The sequence below is a fragment of the Cavia porcellus genome, unplaced genomic scaffold (assembly GCF_034190915.1).
Source record: "Cavia porcellus strain 051 isolate PalLab524CR breed Dunkin Hartley unplaced genomic scaffold, mCavPor4.1 scaffold_58, whole genome shotgun sequence".
Classification (NCBI taxonomy): Eukaryota; Metazoa; Chordata; class Mammalia; order Rodentia; family Caviidae; genus Cavia; species Cavia porcellus.
The window spans coordinates 2740946-2752361 of record NW_026947541.1 but is presented as its reverse complement, the minus strand read 5'-3'; positions in this window follow the sequence as shown (position 1 = coordinate 2752361).

Genomic DNA, 11416 nt, shown 5'->3' with positions numbered 1-11416 from the left:
CATACAATGCGCACCACCCCGTGGTGTTTTTCTCACTCCTACTAGTGAATGTAATGTAACACACACCCATACAATGCGCACCACCCCGTGATATTTTTCTCACTCCTACTAGTGAATGTAATGTAACACACACCCATACAATGCGCACCACCCCATGATGTTTTTCTCACTCCTACTAGTGAATGTAATGTAACACACACCCATACAATGCGCACCACCACGTGATGATTTTCTCACTCCTACTAGTGAATGTAATGTAACACACACCCATACAATGCGCACCACCCCGTGATGTTTTTCTCACTCCTAATAGTGAATGTAATGTAACACACACCCATACAATGCGCACCATCCCGTGATGTTTTTCTCACTCCTACTAGTGAATGTGATGTAACACACACCCATACAATGCGCACCACCCCGTGATGTTTTTCTCACTCCTACTAGTGAAAGTAATGTAACACACACCCATACAATGCGCACCACCCCGTGATGTTTTTCTCACTCCTACTAGTGAATGTAACGTAACACACTCCCATACACTGCGCACCACCCCGTGATGTTTTTCTCACTCCTACTAGTGAATGTAATGTAACACACACCCATACAATGCGCACCACCCCGTGATGTTTTTCTCACTCCTACTAGTGAATGTAATGTAACACACTCCCATACAATGCGCTCCACCTCGTGATGATTTTCTCACTCCTACTAGTGAATGTAATGTAACACACACCCATACAATGCGCACCACCCCGTGATGATTTTCTCACTCCTACTAGTGATTCTAATGTAACAAACACCCATACAATGCGCACCACCCCGTGAAGTTTTTCTCACTCCTACTAGTGAATGTAATGTAACACACACCCATACAATGCGCACCACCCCGTGATGTTTTTCTCACTCCTACTAGTGAATGTAATGTAACAGACACCCATACAATGCGCACCACCCCGTGATATTTTTCTCACTCCTACTAGTGAATGTAATGTTACACACAGCCATACAATGCGCACCACCCCGTGATGTTTTTCTCACTCCTACTAGTGAATGTAATGTAACAAACACCCATACAATGCGCACCACCCCGTGATGTTTTTCTCACTCCTACTAGTGAATGTAATGTAACACACACCCATACAATGCGCACCACCCCGTGATGTTTTTCTCACTCCTACTAGTGAATGTAATGTACCACACACCCATACAATGCGCACCACCCCGTGATGTTTTTCTCACTCCTACTAGTGAATGTAATGTAACACACACCCATACAATGCGCACCACCCCGTGATGTTTTTCTCACTCCTACTAGTGAATGTAATGTAACACACACCCATACAGTGAGCACCACCCCGTGATGTTTTTCTCACTCCTACTAGTGAATGTAATGTAACACACACCCATACAATGCGCACCACCCCGCGATGTTTTTCAGAAACCTATCCTACATTGCCACTGCATGTTCCCTGACCTCCCCATTCTGACCACCCCGCTAGGCTTTTCTCCATCCTACATTGCCACTCACTGCCTATCCTAATTCAGACCCTCCGATTCACACCACCCCGTGATGTTTTTCTCACTCCTAGTAGTGAATGTAATGTAACACACACCCATACAATGCGCACCACCCCGTGATGTTTTTCTCACTCCTACTAGTGAATGTAATGTAACACACACCCATACAATGCGCACCACCCCGTGATGTTTTTCTCACTCCTACTAGTGAATGTAATGTAACACACACCCATACAATGCGCACCACCCCGTGATGTTTTTCTCACTCCTACTAGTGAATGTAATGTAACACACACCCATACAATGCGCACCACCCCGTGATGTTTTTCTCACTCCTACTAGTGAATGTAATGTAACACACACCCATACAATGCGCACCACCCCGTGGTGTTTTTCTCACTCCTACTAGTGAATGTAATGTAACACACAGCCATACAATGCGCACCACCCCGTGGTGTTTTTCTCACTCCTACTAGTGAATGTAATGTAACACACACCCATACAATGCGCACCACCCCGTGGTGTTTTTCTCACTCCTACTAGTGAATGTAATGTAACACACACCCATACAATGCGCACCACCCCGTGATATTTTTCTCACTCTTACTAGTGAATGTAATGTAACACACACCCATACAATGCGCACCACCCCATGATGTTTTTCTCACTCCTACTAGTGAATGTAATGTAACACACACCCATACAATGCGCACCACCCCGTAATGTTTTTCTCACTCCTACTAGTGAATGTAATGTAACACACACCCATACAATGCGCACCACCCTGTGATGTTTTTCTCACTCCTACTAGTGAATCTAATGTAACACACCCATACAATGCAAACCACCCCGTGATGTTTTTCTCACTCCTACTAGTGAATGTAATGTAACACACACCCATACAATGCGCACCACCCCGTGATGATTTTCTCACTCCTACTAGTGAATTTAATGTAACAAACACCCATACAATGCGCACCACCCCGTGAAGTTTTTCTCACTCCTACTAGTGAATGTAATGTAACACACACCCATACAATGCGCACCACCCCGTGATGTTTTTCTCACTCCTACTAGTGAATGTAATGTAACAGACACCCATACAATGCGCACCACCCCGTGATATTTTTCTCACTCCTACTAGTGAATGTAATGTTACACACAGCCATACAATGCGCACCACCCCGTGATGTTTTTCTCACTCCTACTAGTGAATGTAATGTAACACACACCCATACAATGTGCACCACCCCGTGATGTTTTTCTAACTCCTAATAGTGAATGTAATGTAACACACACCCATACAATGCGCACCACCCCGTGATGATTTTCTCACTCCTACTAGTGAATGTAATGTAACACACACCCATACAATGCGCACCACCCCGTGATGTTTTTCTCACTCCTACTAGTGAATGTAATGTAACACACACCCATACAATGCGCACCACCCCGTGATGTTTTTCTCACTCCTACTAGTGAATGTAATGTAACACACACCCATACAATGCGCACCACCCCGTGGTGTTTTTCTCACTCCTACTAGTGAATGTAATGTAACACACACCCATACAATGCGCACCACCCCGTGGTGTTTTTCTCACTCCTACTAGTGAATGTAATGTAACACACACCCATACAAAGCGCACCACCCCGTGGTGTTTTTCTCACTCCTACTAGTGAATGTAATGTAACACACACCCATACAATGCGCACCACCCCGTGATATTTTTCTCACTCCTACTAGTGAATGTAATGTAACACACACCCATACAATGCGCACCACCCCATGATGTTTTTCTCACTCCTACTAGTGAATGTAATGTAACACACACCCATACAATGCGCACCACCCCGTGATGATTTTCTCACTCCTACTAGTGAATGTAATGTAACACACACCCATACAATGCGCACCACCCCGTGATGTTTTTCTCACTCCTAATAGTGAATGTAATGTAACACACACCCATACAATGCGCACCACCCCGTGATGTTTTTCTCACTCCTACTAGTGAATGTGATGTAACACACACCCATACAATGCGCACCACCCCGTGATGTTTTTCTCACTCCTACTAGTGAAAGTAATGTAACACACACCCATACAATGCGCACCACCCCGTGATGTTTTTCTCACTCCTACTAGTGAATGTAACGTAACACACTCCCATACACTGCGCACCACCCCGTGATGTTTTTCTCACTCCTACTAGTGAATGTAATGTAACACACACCCATACAATGCGCACCACCCCGTGATGTTTTTCTCACTCCTACTAGTGAATGTAATGTAACACACTCCCATACAATGCGCTCCACCTCGTGATGATTTTCTCACTCCTACTAGTGAATGTAATGTAACACACACCCATACAATGCGCACCACCCCGTGATGATTTTCTCACTCCTACTAGTGATTCTAATGTAACAAACACCCATACAATGGGCACCACCCCGTGAAGTTTTTCTCACTCCTACTAGTGAATGTAATGTAACACACACCCATACAATGCGCACCACCCCGTGATGTTTTTCTCACTCCTACTAGTGAATGTAATGTAACAGACACCCATACAATGCGCACCACCCCGTGATATTTTTCTCACTCCTACTAGTGAATGTAATGTTACACACAGCCATACAATGCGCACCACCCCGTGATGTTTTTCTCACTCCTACTAGTGAATGTAATGTAACAAACACCCATACAATGCGCACCACCCCGTGATGTTTTTCTCACTCCTACTAGTGAATGTAATGTAACACACACCCATACAATGCGCACCACCCCGTGATGCTTTTCTCACTCCTACTAGTGAATGTAATGTACCACACACCCATACAATGCGCACCACCCCGTGATGTTTTTCTCACTCCTACTAGTGAATGTAATGTAACACACACCCATACAATGCGCACCACCCCGTGATGTTTTTCTCACTCCTACTAGTGAATGTAATGTAACACACACCCATACAGTGAGCACCACCCCGTGATGTTTTTCTCACTCCTACTAGTGAATGTAATGTAACACACACCCATACAATGCGCACCACCCCGTGATGTTTTTCTCCCTGCTACTAGTGAATATAATGTTACACACACCCATACAATGCGCACCACACCGTGTTTTTCTCACTCCTACTAGTGAATGTAATGTAACACACACCCATACAATGCGCACCACCCCGTGATGTTTTTCTCACTCCTACTAGTGAATCTAATGTAACACACACCCATACAATGCGCACCACCCCGTGATGTTTTTCTCTCTGCTATTAGTGAATGTAATGTAACACACCAATACAATGTGCACCACCCCGTGATGTTTTTCTCACTCCTACTAGTGAATGTAATGTAACACACACCCATACAATGCGCACCACCCCGTGATGTTTTTCTCACTCTTACTAGTGAATGTAATGTAACACACACCCATCCAATGCGCACCACCCCGTGATGTTTTTCTCCCTGCTACTAGTGAATATAATGTTACACACACCCATACAATGCGCACCACACCGTGTTTTTCTCACTCCTACTAGTGAATGTAATGTAACACACACCCATTCAATGCGCACCACCCCGTGATGTTTTTCTCACTCCTACTAGTGAATCTAATGTAACACACACCCATACAATGCGCACCACCCCGTGATGTTTTTCTCACTCCTACTAGTGAATGTAATGTAACACACACCCATACAATGCGCACCACCCCGTGATGTTTTTCTCACTCCTACCAGTGAATCTAATGTAACACACACCCATACAATGCGCACCACCCCGTGATGTTTTTCTCACTCCTACTAGTGAATCTAATGTAACACACACCCATACAATGCGCACCACCCCGTGATGTTTTTCTCACTCCTACTAGTGAATGTAATGTAACACACACCCATACAATGCGCACCACCCCGTGTTGTTTTTCTCACTCTTACTAGTGAATGTAATGTAACACACACCCATACAATGCGCACCACCCCGTGATGTTTTTCTCCCTGCTACTAGTGAATATAATGTTACACACACCAATACAATGCGCACCACACCGTGTTTTTCTCACTCCTACTAGTGAATGTAATGTAACACACACCCATACAATGCGCACCACCCCGTGATGTTTTTCTCACTCCTACTAGTGAATGTAATGTAACACACACCCATACAATGCGCACCACCCCGTGATGTTTTTCTCTCTGCTACTAGTGAATGTAATGTAACACACCAATACAATGTGCACCACCCCATGATGTTTTTCTCACTGCTACTAGTGAATGTAATGTAACACACACCCATACAATGCGCACCACCCCGTGATGTTTTTCTCACTCCTACTAGTGAATGTAATGTAACAGACACCCATACAATGCGCACCACCCCGTAATGATTTTCTCACTCCTACTAGTGAATGTAATGTAACAGACACCCATACAATGCGCACCACCCGTGATGTTTTTCTCACTCCTACTAGTGAATGTAATGTAACACCCACCCATACAATGCGCACCACCCCGTGATGTTTTTCTCACTCCTACTAGTGAATGTAATGTAACACACACCCATACAATGCGCACCACCCCGTGATGTTTTTCTCACTCCTACTAGTGAATGTATTGTAACACCCACCCATACAATGCGCACCACCCCGTGATGTTTTTCTCACTCTTACTAGTGAATGTAATGTAACACACACCCATACAATGCGCACCACCCCGTGATGTTTTTCTCCCTGCTACTAGTGAATATAATGTTACACACACCAATACAATGCGCACCACACCGTGTTTTTCTCACTCCTACTAGTGAATGTAATGTAACACACACCCATACAATGCGCACCACCCCGTAATGTTTTTCTCACTCCTACTAGTGAATGTAATGTAACACACACCCATACAATGCGCACCACCCCGTGATGTTTTTCTCTCTGCTACTAGTGAATGTAATGTAACACACCAATATAATGTGCACCACCCCGTGATGTTTTTCTCACTGCTACTAGTGAATGTAATGTAACACACACCCATACAATGCGCACCACCCCGTGATGTTTTTCTCACTCCTACTAGTGAATGTAATGTAACAGACACCCATACAATGCGCACCACCCCGTAATGATTTTCTCACTCCTACTAGTGAATGTAATGTAACAGACACCCATACAATGCGCACCACCCGTGATGTTTTTCTCACTCCTACTAGTGAATGTAATGTAACACCCACCCATACAATGCGCACCACCCCGTGATGTTTTTCTCACTCCTACTAGTGAATGTAATGTAACACACACCCATACAATGCGCACCACCCCGTGATGTTTTTCTCACTCCTACTAGTGAATGTAATGTAACACACACCCATACAATGCGCACCACCCCGTGATGTTTTTCTCACTCCTACTAGTGAATGTAATGTAACACACACCCATACAATGCGCACCACCCCGTGATGTTTTTCTCACTCCTACTAGTGAATGTAATGTAACACACACCCATACAATGCGCACCAACCCGTGATGTTTTTCTCCCTGCTACTAGTGAATATAATGTTACACACACCCATACAATGCGCACCACACCGTGTTTTTCTCACTCCTACTAGTGAATGTAATGTAACACACACCCATACAATGCGCACCACCCCGTGATGTTTTTCTCACTCCTACTAGTGAATCTAATGTAACACACACCCATACAATGCGCACCACCCCGTGATGTTTTTCTCTCTGCTATTAGTGAATGTAATGTAACACACCAATACAATGTGCACCACCCCGTGATGTTTTTCTCACTCCTACTAGTGAATGTAATGTAACACACACCCATACAATGCGCACCACCCCGTGATGTTTTTCTCACTCCTACTAGTGAATGTAATGTAACAGACACCCATACAATGCGCACCACCCCGTAATGTTTTTCTCACTCCTACTAGTGAATGTAATGTAACAGACACCCATACAATGCGCACCACCCGTGATGTTTTTCTCACTCCTACTAGTGAATGTAATGTAACACACACCCATACAATGCGCACCACCCCGTGATGTTTTTCTCACTCCTACTAGTGAATGTAATGTAACACACACCCATACAATGCGCACCACCACGTGATGTTTTTCTCACTCCTACTAGTGAATGTAATGTAACACACACCCATACAATGCGCACCACCCCGTGATGTTTTTCTCACTCCTACTAGTGAATGTAATGTAACACACACCCATACAATGCGCACCACCCCGTGATGTTTTTCTCACTCCTACTAGTGAATGTAATGTAACACACACCCATACAATGCGCACCACCCCGTGATGTTTTTCTCACTCCTACTAGTGAATGTAATGTAACACACACCCATACAATGCGCACCACCCCGTGATGTTTTTCTCACTCCTACTAGTGAATGTAATGTAACACACACCCATACAATGCGCACCACCCCGTGATGTTTTTCTCACTGCTACTAGTGAATGTAATGTAACACACACCCATACAATGCGCACGACCCCGTGATGTTTTTCTCACTCCTACTAGTGAATGTAATGTAACACACACCCATACAATGCGCACCACCCCGTGATGTTTTTCTCACTCCTACTAGTGAATGTAATGTAACACACAACCATACAATGCGCACCACCCCGTCATGTTTTTCTCACTCCTACTAGTGAATGTAGTGTAACACACACCCATACAATGCACACCATCTCGTGATGTTTTTCTCACTTCTACTAGTGAATGTAATGTAACACACACCCATACAATGCGCACCACCCCGTGATGATTTTCTCACTCCTACTAGTGAATCTAATGTAACAAATACCCATACAATGCGCAGCACCCCGTGATGTTTTTCTCACTCCTACTAGTGAATGTAATGTAACACACACCCATACAATGCGCACCACCCCGTGATGTTTTTCTCACTCCTACTAGTGAATGTAATGTAACACACACCCATACAATGCGCACCACCCCGTGATGTTTTTCTCACTCCTACTAGTGAATGTAATGTAACACACACCCATACAATGCGCACCACCCCGTGATGTTTTGCTCACTCCTACTAGTGAATTTAATGTAACACACAGCCATACAATGCGCACCACCCCGTGATGTTTTTGTCACTCATACTAGTGAATCTAATGTAACACACACCCATACAATGCGCACCACCCCGTGATGTTTTTCTCACTCCTACTAGTGAATCTAATGTAACACACACCCATACAATGCGCACCACCCCGTGATGTTTTTCTGACTCCTACTAGTGAATGTAATGTAACACACACCCATACAATGCGCACCACCCCGTGATGTTTTTCTCACTCCTACTAGTGAATGTAATGTAACACACACCCATACAATGCGCACCACCCCGTGATGTTTTTCTCACTCCTACTAGTGAATGTAATGTAACACACACCCATACAATGCGGACCACCCCGTGATGTTTTTCTCACTCCTACTAGTGAATGTAATGTAACACACACCCATACAATGCGCACCATCCCGTGATGTTTTTCTCACTCCTACTAGTGAATGTAATGTAACACACATCCATACAATGCGCACCACCCCGTGATGATTTTCTCACTCCCACTAGTGAATCTAATGTAACAAACACCCATACAATGCGCACCACCCCGTGATGTTTTTCTCACTCCTACCAGTGAATGTAATGTAACACACACCCATACAATGCGCAGCACCCCGTGATGTTTTTCTCACTCCTACCAGTGAATCTAATGTAACACACACCCATACAATGCGCACCACCCCGTGATGTTTTTCTCACTCCTACTAGTGAATCTAATGTAACACACACCCATACAATGCGCACCACCCCGTGATGTTTTTCTCACTCCTACTAGTGAATGTAATGTAACACACACCCATACAATGCGCACCACCCCGTGATGATTTTCTCACTCCTACTAGTGAATCTAATGTAACAAACACCCATACAATGCGCACCACCCCGTGATGTTTTTCTCACTCCTACTAGTGAATGTAATGTAACACACACCCATACAATGCGCACCACCCCGTGATGTTTTTCTCACTCCTACTAGTGAATGTAATGTAACACACACCCATACAATGCGCACCACCCCGTGATGTTTTTCTCACTCCTACTAGTGAATGTAATGTAACACACACCCATACAATGTGCACCACCCCGTGATGTTTTTCTCACTCCTACTAGTGAATGTAACGTAACACACACTCATACAATGCGCACCACCCCGTGATGTTTTTCTCACTCCTACTAGTGAATGTAATGTAACACACACCCATACAATGCGCACCACCCCATGATGTTTTTCTCACTCTTACTAGTGAATGTAATGTAACACACACCCATACAATGCGCACCACCCCGTGATGTTTTTCTCCCTGCTACTAGTGAATATAATGTTACACACACCCATACAATGCGCACCACACCGTGTTTTTCTCACTCCTACTAGTGAATGTAATGTAACACACACCCATACAATGCGCACCACCCCGTGATGTTTTTCTCACTCCTACTAGTGAATCTAATGTAACACACACCCATACAATGCGCACCACCCCGTGATGTTTTTCTCACTGCTACTAGTGAATGTAATGTAACACACACCCATACAATGCGCACCACCCCGTGATGTTTTTCTCACTCCTACTAGTGAATCTAATGTAACACACACCCATACAATGTGCACCACCCCGTGATGTTTTTCTCACTCATACTAGTGAATGTAATGTAACACACACCCATACAATGCGCACCACCCCGTGATGTTTTTCTCACTCCTACTAGTGAATGTAACGTAACACACACCCATACAATGCGCACCACCCCGTGATGTTTTTCTCACTCCTACTAGTGAATGTAACGTAACACACACCCATACAATGCGCACCACCCCATGATGTTTTTCTCACTCTTACTAGTGAATGTAATGTAACACACACCCATACGATGCGCACCACCCCGTGATGTTTTTCTCACTCCTACTAGTGAATCTAATGTAACACACACCCATACAATGCGCACCACCCCGTGATGTTTTTCTCACTCCTACTAGTGAATCTAATGTAACACACACCCATACAATGCGCACCACCCCGTGATGTTTTTCTCACTCCTACTAGTGAATGTAATGTAACACACACCCATAAAATGCGCACCACCCCGTGATGATTTTCTCACTCCTACTAGTGAATCTAATGTAACAAACACCCATACAATGCGCACCACCCCGTGATGTTTTTCTCACTCCTACTAGTGAATGTAATGTAACACACACCCATACAATGCGCACCACCCCGTGATGTTTTTCTCACTCCTACCAGTGAATGTAATGTAACACACACCCATACAATGCGCACCACCCCGTGATGTTTTTCTCACTCCTACCAGTGAATCTAATGTAACACACACCCATACAATGCGCACCACCCCGTGATGTTTTTGTCACTCCTACCAGTGAATCTAATGTAACACACACCCATACAATGCGCACCACCCCGTCATGTTTTTCTCACTCCTACCAGTGAATGTAATGTAACACACACCCATACAATGCGCACCACCCCGTGATGTTTTTCTCACTCCTACTAGTGAATGTAATGTAACACACACCCATACAATGCGCACCACCCCGTGATGTTTTTCTCACTCCTACTAGTGAATGTAATGTAACACACACCCATACAATGCGCACCACCCCGTGATGTTTTTCTCACTCCTACTAGTGAATGTAATGTAACACACACCCATACAATGCGCACCACAAGGTGATGTTTTTCTCACTCCTACTAGTGAAGGTAATGTAACACACACCCATACAATGCGCACCACCCCGTGATGTTTTTCTCACTCCTACTAGTGA